Source organism: Ursus arctos, unplaced genomic scaffold (assembly GCF_023065955.2).
Source record: "Ursus arctos isolate Adak ecotype North America unplaced genomic scaffold, UrsArc2.0 scaffold_17, whole genome shotgun sequence".
Taxonomy (NCBI): Eukaryota; Metazoa; Chordata; class Mammalia; order Carnivora; family Ursidae; genus Ursus; species Ursus arctos.
Genome location: NW_026622841.1, coordinates 45,272,205 through 45,288,152, shown reverse-complemented (window position 1 = coordinate 45,288,152; position 15,948 = coordinate 45,272,205). Strand labels below are relative to the sequence as shown.

The 15,948-nt window shown below is 41.7% G+C and overlaps 1 protein-coding gene across 1 annotated transcript in view; it reads left to right on the top strand.

Annotated features, from left to right (window-relative positions):
* Positions 1-15,948, top strand: part of TTC39C (tetratricopeptide repeat domain 39C) — a 97,937-nt gene that overhangs the window by 57,951 nt on the left and 24,038 nt on the right. The gene's annotated exons all lie outside the window — the stretch shown is intronic.

Below are 15,948 nucleotides of genomic sequence, written 5' to 3'. Positions count from 1 at the left end.
GACTGGCCCTCAGTGCGTATTTGCTGAATGAACAGCTGAATCCGTCCATCAGTGAGAAATCCACTGATCCATGAGCGTGATGTCATTTCTTTGTTAAGGAAAAGTTGATTATCAGGGACTATCTGCTTCTCTTGTGTGGCACCCACGCCTGTTCCCGAAACCAGGGCTGAAGTAGGAGATGCAAAGCTGTCTTCACAATGGAGCAGGAGATTATCCTCCTGAGGAGGGTACAGAACAGGGTATTTCAGTGCTGATGTGCTGGCTAGAGAAGTGCGGCTCCAAAGAAGGGGACTGAATAAACGAGGTAAAAAGTGATTGGGTTGAAATGAAGTCTCTGCTCTGGCGGTGCGAGCGCCCAGATGAGCTGCTGTGAGCCCCGGCGCTCCCCCCGCCACCGCCCAGCCTGTGAAGCACTTGACTGTAACCGCCTCTCAGACCATTGCAGTTACAGTGCTGCCTCATGAGGACAAAAGGAAGTTTGTGCAAGGCCTCAGAGAGGCCACGCTGAAGAAGTTACAATGAACCCTATCTTGTGTGCGTGTGTGTGTGTGTGTGTCCCCATCATCTCCTCTCTCTTATTTGAAGCTGCCTTGTTTTTCGGAGACCTGCGGCCTTGTCACTGCAGTGTGCTCCCCTGTTTTGTGCTGCCCCTCCCTCCCTTCCTTCTGAGAAGGCCTGTGATAGGATGTGGTTTCTTTCCCCAGAACAGAGCCCTGCAGCGACTGCTTTGATGGTTGACCTTCCCTCCACCATGTTCACATCAGCCTGCCGCCCCATCTCCTTCCAAGAGGGTCAGGCTCTTCTCTTTCTCCTGGCTGCAGAGTTCTGTGGGAAAGGCTTGCACACAGCTACGCCAGCGCATGTCCTGATGGTGGACCTTGTTTCTGCCCATTGTGTGAGGTGACTTCAGCTGTCTGAGGCCCCCTTTTAAAAAATGGACTGTAGTGCTTTCTTTCTGTACTTTTATTAAGATGAAGTGATGTTTTTCACTGGCGCTCCCCAGAATAAGTGGGAGCTCTGTGTTGCTTCTTAGCCCATCCATTCGTGATTGTGACAGGGACCAAAAAGTGGCGGTTGATCCCTTCGGTGATTAATTTATCAGCTAGAGAAAAGAGACAGGTGGCCTGCAGGGGTCGTGGAGAGCGGGGGCCAGTGCAGGAGGGCCTGGGCCTGAGCGCTCTTCTCCGGGGCGTGTCGACAGGACAGGATGGGAGTTGTTTGGTAGCTACGTTTCTTTGCATCTGTCAGAGAGCAAGCTTGCCTCTTGTATTTGAACAGCAGGTCTTGCCAGCATGATGTCATGTTGTTATTTATAGGATCAGGAAAAAGGCGATGCAGGAAGAGAAATAATTCCCTGAAGTTCTGTTAATTGTAGTCTTCTCTTCCTCCATCCTACGTGGGTTCTCTTTATTACTTCAGGCGCCAAAAAATAGAGCTGCCATTTATTCTTAGACGAACACAAAATGAGAGATTGGTTTTAGCTGGTGTAGGAGAGATGGAGGGATATATTTGTCTCCACTTCCCAGCAAGATAAATCTGTATCATGTGGTTTAATAACTCTGTTCACTGCAATGAGGAGAGGATAGTAACCCAAATTGCTAATAGGTTAAATACATATGCTGTTCTTTCAACTCTATCATTACAGGCTGTTGGGCTGGAAAGCAAGTAGAAGGTTAATTTTTATCCCTAAGCTCCCTAAATGTGCCTAAGGATGAGCTTTCCCTTGCCTACATTAGCCCAAGTCCTAAGGGTAGGGGTTAAAAGCACAATCTATTGTTAGGTGTCCTTGATAACAGTATTGCTAAACGGATTCTGCTCGTGAGCAGCACTAAAGCTGAAGCACGGGTAATAATAAGTGGGTTGTCACAGCATGCCCTTCTGCGTGCTGCAGGTGACAAGGAAGGCCTCTCCTTTTAAAACACCTGCATAATAGTTGAAGATGTTAAGCGACTTTATAAAAATAACCCAGTCATCCTTCAATTCTAAGCTGTTTTCAAATTATTTTGTGATCTTTAATATACACACAGACTTCATGAAATTTCATTTACAAATCTGTTTTTTTGGTAAGTAACTGGTATGCAGACTATTTAGATTTCTGTTGTGTTAATAATTTGATATTTCCTTGTTGGGAAATTGTTGGGATATTTGATTATTGTTGTTTCTCTATTTCCCAGTATTTCACTGTGATAGTAAGTAGTTCAATAACTAGCATATTTTTCTTTTCTTTTCTTTTTTTTCTGAGTTACTTCTTTGGGTCATAGCTCCAGTGCATCATTATTAGAATCTGAGAGTGTGAACAGTTCCGTAGCTCCTGACACATGATAAGAGATTATACTCAAGAAATAGTGGGCCGGGACGCCTGGGTGGCACAGCGGTTAAGCGTCTGCCTTCGGCTCAGGGCGTGATCCTGGCGTTCTGGGATTGAGCCCCGCATCAGGCTCCTCTGCTATGAGCCTGCTTCTTCCTCTCCCACTCCCCCTGCTTGTGTTCCCTCTCTCGCGGGCTGTCTCTATCTCTGTTGAATAAATAAATAAAATCTTTAAAAAAAAAAAAGAAAAGAAATAGTGGGCTGGAGTATAATCATTCATTATTTTGTACATGGTCTCAGCAGCATGTCCTGCTGCATAGTTTTGTTTTTATTTCCATAATGATGCAAAGTAAAGCAGTTTAAAGACAGTTCTTAAAATATTACTGATGGGACAGCTCATGTTCATATATCAGAAGACTCAGTATTGTTAAGATGGCAGTACTTCCTTAACCGAGCTGCTGGATTCAATACAATCCCTTTCAAAATCACAGCTTGCTTTTTTGCAGAATTGACAAACTGATACTAAGCCTAAGGAACGTGGAACAGCCAAATCAATCTTGGAAACGAAGAACAAAGTTGGAAGATTCATGCTTCCTAATCTCAAAACTTACCACAAAGTAATCAAGACAGTGCGGTATGGCATAAGAATAGTCCTATAGTTCAATGAATGTCAAGAAGTAAACCTCTGGGGCGCCTGGGTAGCGCAGTCGTTAAGCGTCTGCCTTCGGCTCAGGGCGTGATCCTGGTGTTCCGGGTCGAGTCCCACATCGGGCTCCTCCGCTGGGAGCCTGCTTCTTCCTCTCCCACTCCCCTGCTGTGTTCCTTCTCTTGCTGGCTGTCTCTCTCTCTGTCAAATAAATTTAAAAAAAAGAAGTAAACCTTTACATTTATGGATCAACTGACTCTTGACAAGGGTAAATCGATAGGCAAAGAATAGTCTTTTCAACAGATGGTGCTAAGACAATTGAATATCCACATGCAAATAAATGAAGTTGGACTCCTACCTCACACCATACGTAAGAATGAATGCAAATGGATCATAGATCTAAATATAAGAGCTAAAACCATTAAACTCTTGGGTTAGGCAATGGCTTCTTAGGACATCAAAGGCACAACAAAAGAAAAACAGGTAAATTGAACTATGTCAAAATTAAACACTTTTGTGCTGCGAAGAATATCATCAAGAAAGTAAATAGCCCATGGAATGGGAGAAAATATTTGTGAGTTACAGGTAGGACAACGGACTTGTATCCAGAATATGTAAAAACTTTAACAACTCAATTAAGAGACATATATCCCAATTAAAAGATAGGCAAAGGCTCTGAAGAGACCTTTCTCCAGAGAAAATATGCAGATGACCATTGAGCACATGAAAAGATGCTCAGCTTCATAAGTCATTATGAAGAAATGCACATCAAAACCAAGTGAGATGCTATTTCATAGCTACCAGGCTACCTGTAATAAAGAAGGCAGCCAATAAGAAGTGCAGACAAGCATGTGGTGTGGTTGGAACCCTCATTCATTGCTGGTGGGGATGTAAAATGGTGTAGCCACTTTGGAAAAGTTTGGCAGTTCCTCAAAATGTTAAACATAGACTTACCATATGACCCAGAAGCCCCATTCCTAGGAATACACCCAAGAGAAATGAAAACATATGTCCATATGATTACTCATAGAGCAAAAGTGGAAACAACTCAAATGTCCATCAGTTGATGAACGGATAAACAAAGTATGCATTGTGCAATGCATAATATATTTAGCAATGTAAAGAAGTGAAGTCCTGATACATGCTACTGTGGGTGAACCTAAAAAGCATGTTAAGTGAAAAAAAGCCAACCACAAAAGAGCATATATTGTATGATTCCATTTATATGAAATCGCCAGACCAGACAAATCTATAGAGGCAGATAGTAGGTTATTGCTTACTTGGGGGTGGGGTTGAATGGGGGAGAGTGGAGTAATTGTTGGGGCAGGGGTTCTTGTTGGGGTGATGAAAATATTCTACACGTAGATTGTGGTAATGGTTGTGCAGCTCTGAATGTACTAAAAATCATTGAATTGTGTCCTTTAAGTGGGTGAACCTTATGATACTTGAATTCTATCTCAAAGATGTTTCAAAAAAGTCACTGAAGATATTTTCTGTATGAATATTTACTTTTCCTTTTTTCCTTTGGGTATAAATTGTTGATGCAACCAAATGTGACTTCTGAGTAAAAAGTATTTCCTTATATATTTGCCCAAATTCTAATGTATAATATAATCATAAGGAGTACTTATATGTTTTCCCCTCTTCTAATACTTTCATTTGAGAACTTTTATTACATTTTTTTGTGAAAATTTGAACATTCAAACACGTACACATGTTTATTGTAACAGACTTCATTTCTTCAGATATTTATCTTCTGCCTAAACTGGGACACATAGACAATTCTGTTTTCTTCTAGATTATACACTGATGTTTTAAAAACTCTTATTATATTCTCATACCTATTTGCACGTGTGAGATAAAGATATGGTTTAATTCTGATACCTACTGTAATTCAAGAATCTTAACACTTTTGTTTTTCCTCCCGTCACTGAGTTAAATCCCTTAAGATAGATGGAATCTACTTTTTTTGGTAAATTCTTTTTTGCTTTCTCCATTAATTTTTTTTCATCATGAGTGTACTCTTTAATCCCCATCTCCTATTTCACCCATCCCCCACCGACATCCCCTATGGTAACCATCACTTTGTTCTCTATAGTTAAGAGTCTGTTTCTTGGTTTGTCTTTTTTACTTTGGTCCTTTGTTTCATTTCTTAAATTCCACATATGAGTGAAATCATACGGTATTTGTCTTTCTCTGACTGATTTCACTTAGCATAATGTTCTCTACCTCTATCCATGTCATTGCAAAAGATTTCATTCTTTACAGTGGAAAAATATTCATATATACATGTATACATATATACACATATATGTATACACGTATACACACACACAGAGCACATCACATCTTCTTTATCCATTCATCTATCAATGGACACTTGGCGTTGCTTCCATAATGTGGCTATTGTAAATAATGCTGCAATAAACCTAGGGGTGCATGTATCCCTTTAAATTAGTGTTTTTGTATGTTTGGAGTACATACTCAGTATTGCAATTCTTGGATCATAGGGTAGTTCTATTTTTAATTTTTTGAGGAACCTCCATACTGTTTTCCACAGTGGTTGCACCAGTTTGCCTTCCCACCAACAGCACATGAGGGTTTCTTTTTCTCCACATCTTCATCAGCACTTGTTCTTGTGTTGGTGATTTTAGCCATTCTGACAGGTGTGAGATAATATCTCATTGTACTTTTGATTTGCATTTCCCTGATGACGAATGATGTTGAGCATATTTTCATGTGTCTGTTGGCCACCTGGATGTCTTCTTTGGAAAAATGTGTGTTCATGTCTTCTGCCCATTTTTAATTAGATTATTTGTTTTTTGGGTGTTTTATAAGTTCTTTATATATTTTGGATACTAACTCTTTATCATACGTCATTTGCAAATGTGTTCTCCCATTCCGTAGGTTGTCTTTTAGTTTTGTTGATTGTTTCCTTCACTGTGCAGAAACTTTTTATTTTGATTTTTTTTATAGATTTTATTTATTTACTTGGGAGAGAGAGAGAGTGTATGAGCAGGGGGAGGGGCAGAGGGAAGCAGACTCCTTGCTGAGTGAGGCTCAGTCCCAGGACCCTGGGATCATTACCTGAGCCAAAGACAGGAGCTTAACCGACTGAGCCAACCAGGTACCCTATTTTGATGTTTCAGTAGTTTATTTCTGCGTTTATTTCCCTTGTCTCAGGAGACATATCTAGAAAAATGCTGCTATGGTAATGTCAGAGAAATTACTGCCTGTGTTCCCTTCAAGGATTTTTATAGTTTCAGGTCTCACATTAAGGTCCCTAATGCATTTTGAGTTTGTTTTGTGTATGGTGACAGTGGTCCTTTCATTCTTTCATATGTGGCTGCCCTGTTTTCCCAACACCATTTGTTGAAGAGACAGTCTTTTTTCCCATTGAATATTCTTTCCTGCTTTGTCAAAGGTTAATTGACCATGTAACTGTGGGTCTCTTTCTGGGTTTTCTGTTCTATTTTGTCAATCTATGTGTCTGTTTTTATGACAGTACCATACTGTTTAATTACTACTGCTTTATAATATAACTTGAAATCTGGAATTATGATACCTCCAATTTTTTTTTCAAGATTGCTTTCACTATTTGTGGTTTTTTGTGGTTCCATACAAATTTTAGGATTATTTGTTCTAGTTCTGTGAAAAATACTGTTGGTATTTTGACAGGGATTGCATTAAATATATAGATTGCTTTGGATAGTATAGACATTTTAACAAGAATTATTCTTCCAACCCATGAGCATGGAATGTGTTTCCATTTCTTCGTGTTGTCTTGAATTTCTTTCATCAGTGTCTTAAACTTTTCAGAGTACAGATCTTTCACCTCTTTGGTTAAGTGTGTTCCTAGGTATTTTATTGTATTCGGTGCAATTGTAAATGGGATTGTTTTCTTAATTTCACTCTCTGCTGCTTCATTCTTGGTGTATAGGAATGCAACAGATTCTGTACCTTGATTTTTGTACCCTGCGACCTTTACCGAATTCATTTATCAATTCTAGTAGTTTTTTGGTGGCATCTTTAGGATTTTCTATATATAGTGTCATGTTATCTGCAGATAATGAGGGTTTTACTTCTTCCTTGCCAGTTTGGATGCCTTTTATTCCCTTTTGTTATCTGATTGCTGTGGGTAGGACTTCGAGGACTGTGTTGAATAAAACTGGGGAGAGTGGACATCCCTGTCTTGGTTCTGACCTTCAGGGAAGAGCTCTCAGTTTTTCACCACTGAGTATGATTTTGGCTGTGGGTTTTTCCTATAAGGCCTTTATTATGTTGAGACGTGTTCCCTCTGGATCTACTTTGCAGAGGGTTTTATCACGAATGGATGTTGTACATTGTCAGTGCTTGCTTTTCATCTATTGAAATGATCATATGGTTTTTATTTCTCTTATTGATGTGATGTATCATGTGGATTGTTTTGCAGATATTGAAACATCCTTGCATCCTGGGAATAAATCCCACTTGTTCGTGGTGTATGATTTTTTTTAAATATATTGTTGGATACTGTTTGCTAATATTTTGTTGAGGATCTTGACACTTGTAGTCGTGAGACATATCTATAAATTTCCTTTTTTGTGTCTTCATCCGGATTTGGTATCAGGCTAATACTGGCCTCATAGAATGAATTTGAAGGTTTTCTTCCTCTTATATTTTTTGGAATGATTTGAGAAGAATAGGTATTAATTCTTCTTAAATGTTTGGTAGAATTTGCTTCTGAGAAGGCATCTGATCTTGGACTTTGGTGTTCGGGGCGTTTTTGATTACTGATTCATTTATTGCTGGTGATTGGTCTGTTCAAATCTTCTATTTCTTTCTGCTTTCATTTTGGTAGGTTATATGTTTCTAGGAATTTATCCATTTCTTTTTGGTTGTCCAGTTTGTTGGCATATAGATTTTCATAATATTCTGTTAGAGTTGTTTGTATTTCTGTGGTGGTGGTGTTTCTCCTTTTTCATTAGTGATTTTGTTTATTTGGGTCTTTTTTCTTTTTCTTTCTTTTTTTTTTTTTTTAACGAGTGTGGCTAGAGGTTTATCAATTTTGTTGAACTTTTCAAAGAACCAGCTCCTGGTTTCATCCATCTGTTCTGTTTTCTTTAAGTTTCTATGTCATTTATTTCTGCTCTAATCTTTATTATTTCTTTCCTTTTGCTGGGTTTGGGTTCTTTTTCTAGCTCCTTTATGTGTCAGGTTTGTTTGTTTGAGATTTTTCTTGCTTCTTGAGGTAGGCCTGTATTGCTATAAACTTCTCTCTTAGAACCATTTTTGCTGCATCCCAAAGATTTTTGGACTGTTGTGATTTCATTTTCATTTGTTTACATGGAAATCTTGATTTATTCTTTGATTTCTTGGTTGATCCATTCATTGTTTAGGAACATGTTATTTAACGTCAATGTATTTGTGCTCTTTCCAGATTTTTTTCTTCTGGCCTATTTCTAGTTTCATAGTGTTGTGGTCAGAAAAGATACAGATGGAGTCTATTTTTGAGATGTCTTTATGTTCCACCTTTTATAGATGTTTTTAAATGAATATTCCTTAACTTTGATAATTGTGATTTTATCATGTTTTAAATAACATATATCACTATTGCCTTTAAAAATACCTACTTAGTGGGGTGCCTGGGTGGCTCAGTTGGTTAAGCATCTGACTCTTGATTTAGGCTCAGGTCATGGTCTCAGGGTCGCGAGATCGAGCCCAGCAACAGGCTCTCCACCCAGCGGGGAGTCTACTTGTTGTTTCTCTCACTCTCTTTCCCTCTGCCCCTCCCCCCCAAATAAGTAAATCTTTAAAAAAATAAAAGCAATTTAATATTTTTATCGACATATATATATATATATATAATTTCTTCAGTAATGTTTTAATATAAAACATTACATGCATTTTAGTTTTATTTTGCACTTTTTTTATTTCCACTTACTACTTTTTAAAAATATGCCAATACTGGGGTCTCCAGGGGGCTTAGTCGGTTAAGTGTCCAACTCTTGATCTCAGCTCAGGTCTTGATCTCAGGGTTGTGAGTTCAAGCCCCGTGTTGGACTCCACGCTGGGTGTGGTGCCTCCTTTAAAAAAAAAAAAAAAAGCCAATACTGTTAATAGATATGTAAAAATGTGGTGTTACTTTTTGTGATTGTTTTGTGTTATTTTATGGTATTTTATAAATTTGTGTTTATTTTATGATTGGACTATGGGATTACACTTGCTTTTGGATGTGATTTTTTTTATCAGTTTATTTTTTACTTCCATTTCATTTCTAGTTTTCCTTAATTTACCTTGTTTTGTAATTCATTTTTTAAAACTTTGTACCTCTCTTAATAGGGAAATATTAGTGTTCTTATGTAGGTAGGCATTATATTGCATTCTTTGAACTTCAGCTTGCATTTCGTTTTACTTGAGAGGGCTGTAATGTTTGTATCATAAGATTTGTCTTTTTCCTTAGTTCCTGGCACAGAGCTCTAAAACCCTGGAATTTCTTAAGTGAGAGGCGATAGAAGAGTGTGTTGTTATTCACAACAAGCCCTTCTCAGTCTTACCCTGAGCTTATGTTAATGAGTTGACCGGTAACTCCTACGTAGGTAGCTGCAGGATGGGGGCTGGTTGGTACAGTTAGGGGGTTGGAACTTTCCTAGCACATCCCACCACCAACCTCCTGGGATGGGGAGGAGCTGGAGATTGAGCTCGGCACCCAGAGCAATGATTTAATCAAGCAAGCCTAACTAGTGGATCCTTCATTAAAGTCCTAAATGATGGGGTTCAGAGAGCTTCCAGATAGGTGACTGCATGCGTATGCTGGGAGGGTGGCGCACCCCGAACTCCAAGGGGTGGACGTTTCTGTGCTCAGGACCCTTGTGTACATCTTCCTTTGGCTCTTCACGTGTAGTCTTTATAATATCCTTTATAATGAACCACTAATAATAAGTAAAGTGTTTCCCTGGGTCCTATGTGACAGAGACCCTGACAGGCGGGGACTGTATTCATTCCAAGGGGTTAGTGTTAGAATTGAATTAAATTGTAGGCACCCCGTTGATGTCAGGAGAGAATTGGGGGATGTGTTGCTGTGGGAAGACCCCACACAGCTGGTGTCAGCCGTGTTGTGGGTAGAAGAAACAGCTTTCCTTCGGCTGCCCGAAGGTTTCGTGCTATAGAATGTTCATTGCCCAGTGTCTTTTGTTATGATCGATCTCATCTATTATGTAAATTGTGTGGTGAGACCTGCTGTCTGGTAGGTAGGTTTGAGTCTCTGTTTGGCCCCCATCCTCTGCCCGGCAGTAGCCCCGGGGACTAAGGGGACATAGGGCATAGTTTTGCTGTTAAGATTCAATGAGGTAGGGGTGCCTGGGTGGCACAGCGGTTAAGCGTCTGCCTTCGGCTCAGGGCGTGATCCCAGCGTTATGGGATCGAGCCCCACATCAGGCTCCTCCGCTGGGAGTCTGCTTCTTCCTCTCCCACTCCCCCTGCTTGTGTTCCCTCTCTCGCTGGCTGTCTCTATCTCTGTCGAATAAATAAATAAAATCTTTAAAAAAAAAAAAAAAAAGATTCAATGAGGTAGTGGGCGCCTGGGTGGCTCAGTCAGTTAAGCATCTGCCTTCAGCTCAGGTCATGATCCTGGGAGGGAGCCCCGCGTCAGGCTGCTTGCTCAGCGAGAAGCCTGCTTCTCCCTCTCCCTCTGCCTGCTGCTACCCCTGCCTGCTGCTTCCCCTGCTTATGCATGCGTGCTCTCTTTTCTGTCAAATTAATTAATTAATTAATTAATTTAAAAAAAATTTTTTTTAAAAGAGATTCAGTGAAGTGGTAATCTGGGAGCCCTGTGCCGCTCTTGGAACTCTGAGTGTCCGTCTTCGTTGGCTGTGGTGATGACGGAGATGCTGTGAAGGCTGCAGAGCTGTAGGGACAGTGACAGAGCTCTGGCATGGGGGGGGCGGGTAGCAGTCCTCCATGGCAGGCAGGCAGTAAGCAGATGGAGATGTGGCCAGGCTTTGAACAGCATCAGCACAGGCCTACTGGAAGGTGAGGCACGGTGTGGCTCAGCCGTGGTGCCGCCCTCACAGCTGGGAAAGACAACACAGAAGCGGGGGTATCCGGGCAGGCTGTTGAAGCCTCTGTGGGAGTTTGAAGGTAGAGATAAGAGCATGGGGGATTTGCCTGCCTTCAAGGCCAGAGGCAAGAAGAGGCCACCTACTGGGAGATCTAAGCTCAGTGGGGCTGGAACATTGGGTGGAGAGAGGTGGGTGGAACAGGTGTGACTCGGGAAACGAGAGATCACTCGATTTTGTTTCTCAAGCCGTCTCTCCTTTCGCATAGAGGAGTTCCTTGTGCACGTTTAATCATGTACGTGGTGCACATGCGTTGTTCCCTTTGCCCTTCTGAGTTGTGTTGACCTTGTTCTCATTTCCGCTTACCTGTTTTTGAATAGGTTCTTCTTTAGAGTCAGATTGAAAAGAGGAGTTTAATGTTTTACTTGTTATCTATTATCTATTCATCTATTTTAACCATGGGTCCGCATATCCATACAGTGTTCCAGTCCTTTGTCCCTCATTCTTGATGCTGAGGGGCGTAGGGTAAACTCCTTGAGGAGTGACAGAGTCTGGCTTTAGGAAAGAGCATTTTTCACTTTTCCCTACCCCTTGTCCAGAGCTCATGTATGAAATTTTATATTTTCTCGTAGCATCATCTTGAGCTCTCCTGTTTTTCTTTATAACTTTGGACTCTTAATGTGCGGGCACACGGAGTTCTTGAATCTGTGTATTGCTCTGTTTGGTTGTAATGGTCTTCGTTTCTCCACGGTGTCTGAGAGAGGGCTTGCCAGCTCTGGGAGTCTGTCGTCCTGTTCCTTCGGGGCTTCAGGGTTTGCTGTGTGTAGCATTGTATGTAGAAAGAGCGCTGGATTAAGTCTGAAGATCTGGTTTGGCTCTGTCATAAACAGTAAAGACATGGTCTCCTTCCAAATGGTTGCTCACACACCGGACAGCTTGTAAGAGCTGTAAGACCAAGCCGGTCAGCCTTCTCTGGCACTGTTTCTTCACCTGGAAGATTAGGGTTTTTCCGAAGCGTCTGCCCTGGAGCCCTGATTCGATGGACTAGTTTGGACGTGTTCCATGAAAAGAGGTTCTGTGTCAGGCAAATTCGGATACGCCGGGACTGCTCAGAGACTTTAGTTTTGCACTGTCGGGGAGCTCGAGCAGGCAGGTATGCCATCCGTGTTCACCCAATGTATTTGACCAAGAAAATTCATTTGTATACAATAGACCGTGAGACCTGAAGGGTTCAGTAGAATACACTTTGAGAAACATTAGACTACATAATTTTTAAGGTTTTTTTTTTTCCAGCTTTCAAATCTTATAGTTCTGTAGATATACTAAAAACTACTTAATTGTCTATTTTAAAAGGAAGAGTTTTCTGGTATGTGACATATATCTCAACAAAGCTGTCATAAAAAAATTTTATGATTCTTTAATCTTCAGAGTGAACTACCTGGGACTGCCTCCGCTTTTTACAGCTTGTCTTTAATTCCTCTTTGGGGGAAAAACATAAAGGAGCTTGCCGATTTGCCATGCTTTATAGAGAATGCCATTCGGCCGTGGGAAGACTTCTCGAAGTTGCTTCTCTAATTACAGCTCCTCTCGCGTGCATAGTGCATCTTCTCCATCTATATTCTAGGTGTGTCTGTTTATCCTGAATTGCTACCTTTTGAGTTGTTTGACTTTTGTAGATTAAGGTTCTGTGTTCCCATGGTCTTTGTTTTTCTTTTTCTTTTCTTTTTTTTTTTTTTTAAAGATTTTATTTATTTATGTGACAGAGAGACAGCCAGCGAGAGAGGGAACACAGCAGGGGAGTGGGAGAGGAAGAAGCAGGCTCCCAGCGGAAGAGCCTGATGTGGGACTCGATCCCGGACCGCCAGGATCACGCCCTGAGCCGAAGGCAGACGCTTTAACGACTGCGCTACCCAGGCGCCCCGGTCTTTGTTTTTCTGAGTTAATTCTTTACATTATCTTCTGCACTGTTAATTTTAGTTCTTTGATAGCATCCTTAATATATACATTTCTCTCAAATTTACTGCTGTTTTTCATATAAATTCCCTGCCATTTTAAAAGGCAGCATGGTGTAGCTGAAAAGGCATCAGGCTCAGCTCAAAATGGGCTCTTCCATTTCCCGACTGGCTGAGCTTTCTGAGGCTGTGCCCTTGTGCGTAGAAAGAGGACAGTGCCTCCCATGCCGGCCTTAAATAATGTAAATGTGGACGTGGCGATGCACTGAGCACACGGTGCTTGGTCAGGGCTTTTCCTCTTTAGACAGAATTGTGTCTGGTTTGTAAATCCAGCATCAAGCACTTTCCGTCACAGATTTTGTGGATATCTTGTGTGTAACTGTTGAGAGACCAAGGAAATGTAACTGGTGCATTATTCAGTTCCACCATTCATTAGAGCTGGACTTGGTTACATAACTCCTTTGTCAAGGGGATTGCTGTCCATGTGGAGGTGCTGAAAATAGATCTACCATATTACATTTCTTGTACATAATCAGAGATTTGTTGCCTGTGATGTAAAAGGCCTTCTGGGGGATGCCAGAAAAGAAACTGCCCCAAAAGAAACTTATAATCTAACTATGAAGGGCAATGCTGAATGCATGAAAGGTAATCACTCAAGGCAATAAAAGTGCCAGGTGAACTGGTGGTCATTGTGGGTGGAGATGACTGGGGAAGGGGAACAGCAGAGGTGAACCGGAGGGAGGGGAGAGGCACTTCCTCACCACCTTCGACTTTGTACCGTCACCTGCCTGGGGAGACCTTCTGTGACTGTAGTATTGAATGTGTTGGCCTCATTCCTGCTGCTGGTCTCCCCGTCTCCTTCACCACTACTCCTTGTTTCTGCCCAGAGACTCCTATTCGCTGGACACAGAGTAAGGCTGTGTGTTGGCTCATTGCCTCTCTCTCCCCATTAGAATGAGAATGCAGGCTCCACGAGGCAGGGACTGTGTGTGGGTCACTGCCTATCTCAAGTGCCTCGACCAGTGCCCAGCTCCCAGATGGCAGGGCTCAGAGTGAGTGTGAGTGAGTGAGTGTGTGTGCGTGCACACGTGCACATGTGAACCTTGAGTGAATACTCTGGCCTCTTGCCCTTTGCCTCTCTTGGTTGTGCTGTGATGATAGTTCTATTTCTATAGCCCCTGGATTTTTGTCAGAATGAGAGCAGCCATATTTATGGCATTTTGAAAATTTCCCCTCATTATGCATAATTCATAGATTCCATGTGTATAGTGGTATTAAAAGCTCCATTCCCCCCCATCCAGGACTGTGTAGACAGAACTCTGAAACCAGGACATCAAAGAAAAGACTGATAGAATTGATAGTACGTGGATCAAAATATTGGGAGAACTGACATAAAAATGAACTTCTGTATTACAAAATATCATAAACAAAGTTAAAAAATGAAGAATAAAGCTAGAATTAGCATCCTTAAGAACTCTTACAAATTTGGGACATAGCAAAATATAAACATACAAAAAGAAAAGTAGCCAAAACACCTAAATAGACAAGACATAAGATACACAAATGGTCAGTAACCTATGACCCTCATGATAGAATCAGTGAGATGCAAATTAAAACAAGGGGAAAAATAATTGGCAAATACTGAAAATATTCTCTGTTGGAAAGAGGTTTAGGGAAATAAGCCTCTTACAAACTGTTGGTACTTATATTTAAGCCTTTGGGACAAGTGGTCTAGTATTTCTACAAATTACACAATTTGTATAGGGAATAACTTAGACGTACCATAAACGCACGCACACATATTAAAAAACGTCCATACACGCACATGCACACAGAGACCAAACCAGCCCACATTCGTCACCTGTGAGAAAACTCCAGGAGTGATTTTGAGTGGGTGGGAGGAGGAGGTCCTGTGACCTGCCTAGCTTAGGTCAGGTACTCATACTCTTGCTGAGACCAGAAAGGTTTGGCAGAAAGGCGGGACCCTTCCAATTCTCATCACATAGGAGAATGGCTCCCCAAAGACCGAATATGTCTGACGGTTGATGTGTTAGTTTCCTTGGGCTGCCCTAACAAGGAACCACAGAGGGTACAGAAATTAGTTTTCTTACAGTCCTGAGCTTAGAAGTCCAAGATCAAGGTGTCGACGGGTTGATTTTTTTTTTCCTGAGCCATCTCTCCTTGGCTTGTAGATAGCTGCCTGCTCCCTCTGTCTGCATGTGGTCATTCCCGCGTGTGTGCGTCCCGGCATGCACGCGCCTGTGTCCCCTTCTCCTCTAAGGCCGCCAGTTATATTGGATTAGGGCCTGCCTTAAAGACCTCATTTTAATGTAATTACCTCCGTAGAGACCTTATCTTCAAATACAGTCACCTTCTGAGATACTAGGGATTAGGACCTCAGCATGTGAACTTGGGGGTTGGGGCGGCACAGTTCAGCTCATAACAGCTGTCAGTGCCAACTTAGTGTCCCCTCATGGGCACTTGGGATTTTCCTTTCTTTTCACATAGATGCCCCTGATACCCTGGTAGGCTCCGAGTACAGTGCCCAGCAAGTTCCCCCAGAGATCTCCAAACAGAACAATCGACGTGCCAATTTAAAATAGGCTTGAGTCACACGGTATAAAACAGAGCAAGAAGCTAGGGGGAAAGGATAGCCTAGGTTAACACTCCTAGGATAGTGTGCAGGGCCAGGTGGAAAGGCCGTGCTGCTGGAGTCCTGGGGCACACAGTGTGTAGTGTTTTGCTTTGCTCTGCACATCACTGACCACAGCTAGACAGTGGACCCTCAGGGGTTTTGTTAGTGTTTCTTGGGTAGAGGACGCATGGTGCCAGAATGGGTGTCAGCAATGGATGGTCATATTAAGGCCACCTACATATTAATGTTTCATGTATATTTAGGGTTCTGAATATTTCATGCTTTTTGTATATTTCGTCTTCTGCGTGTTTAGTACCCAGCTGCCTCATGAATATTAGAGACCCTTGTGGCCCTTTAGTGCTCTAAAACAG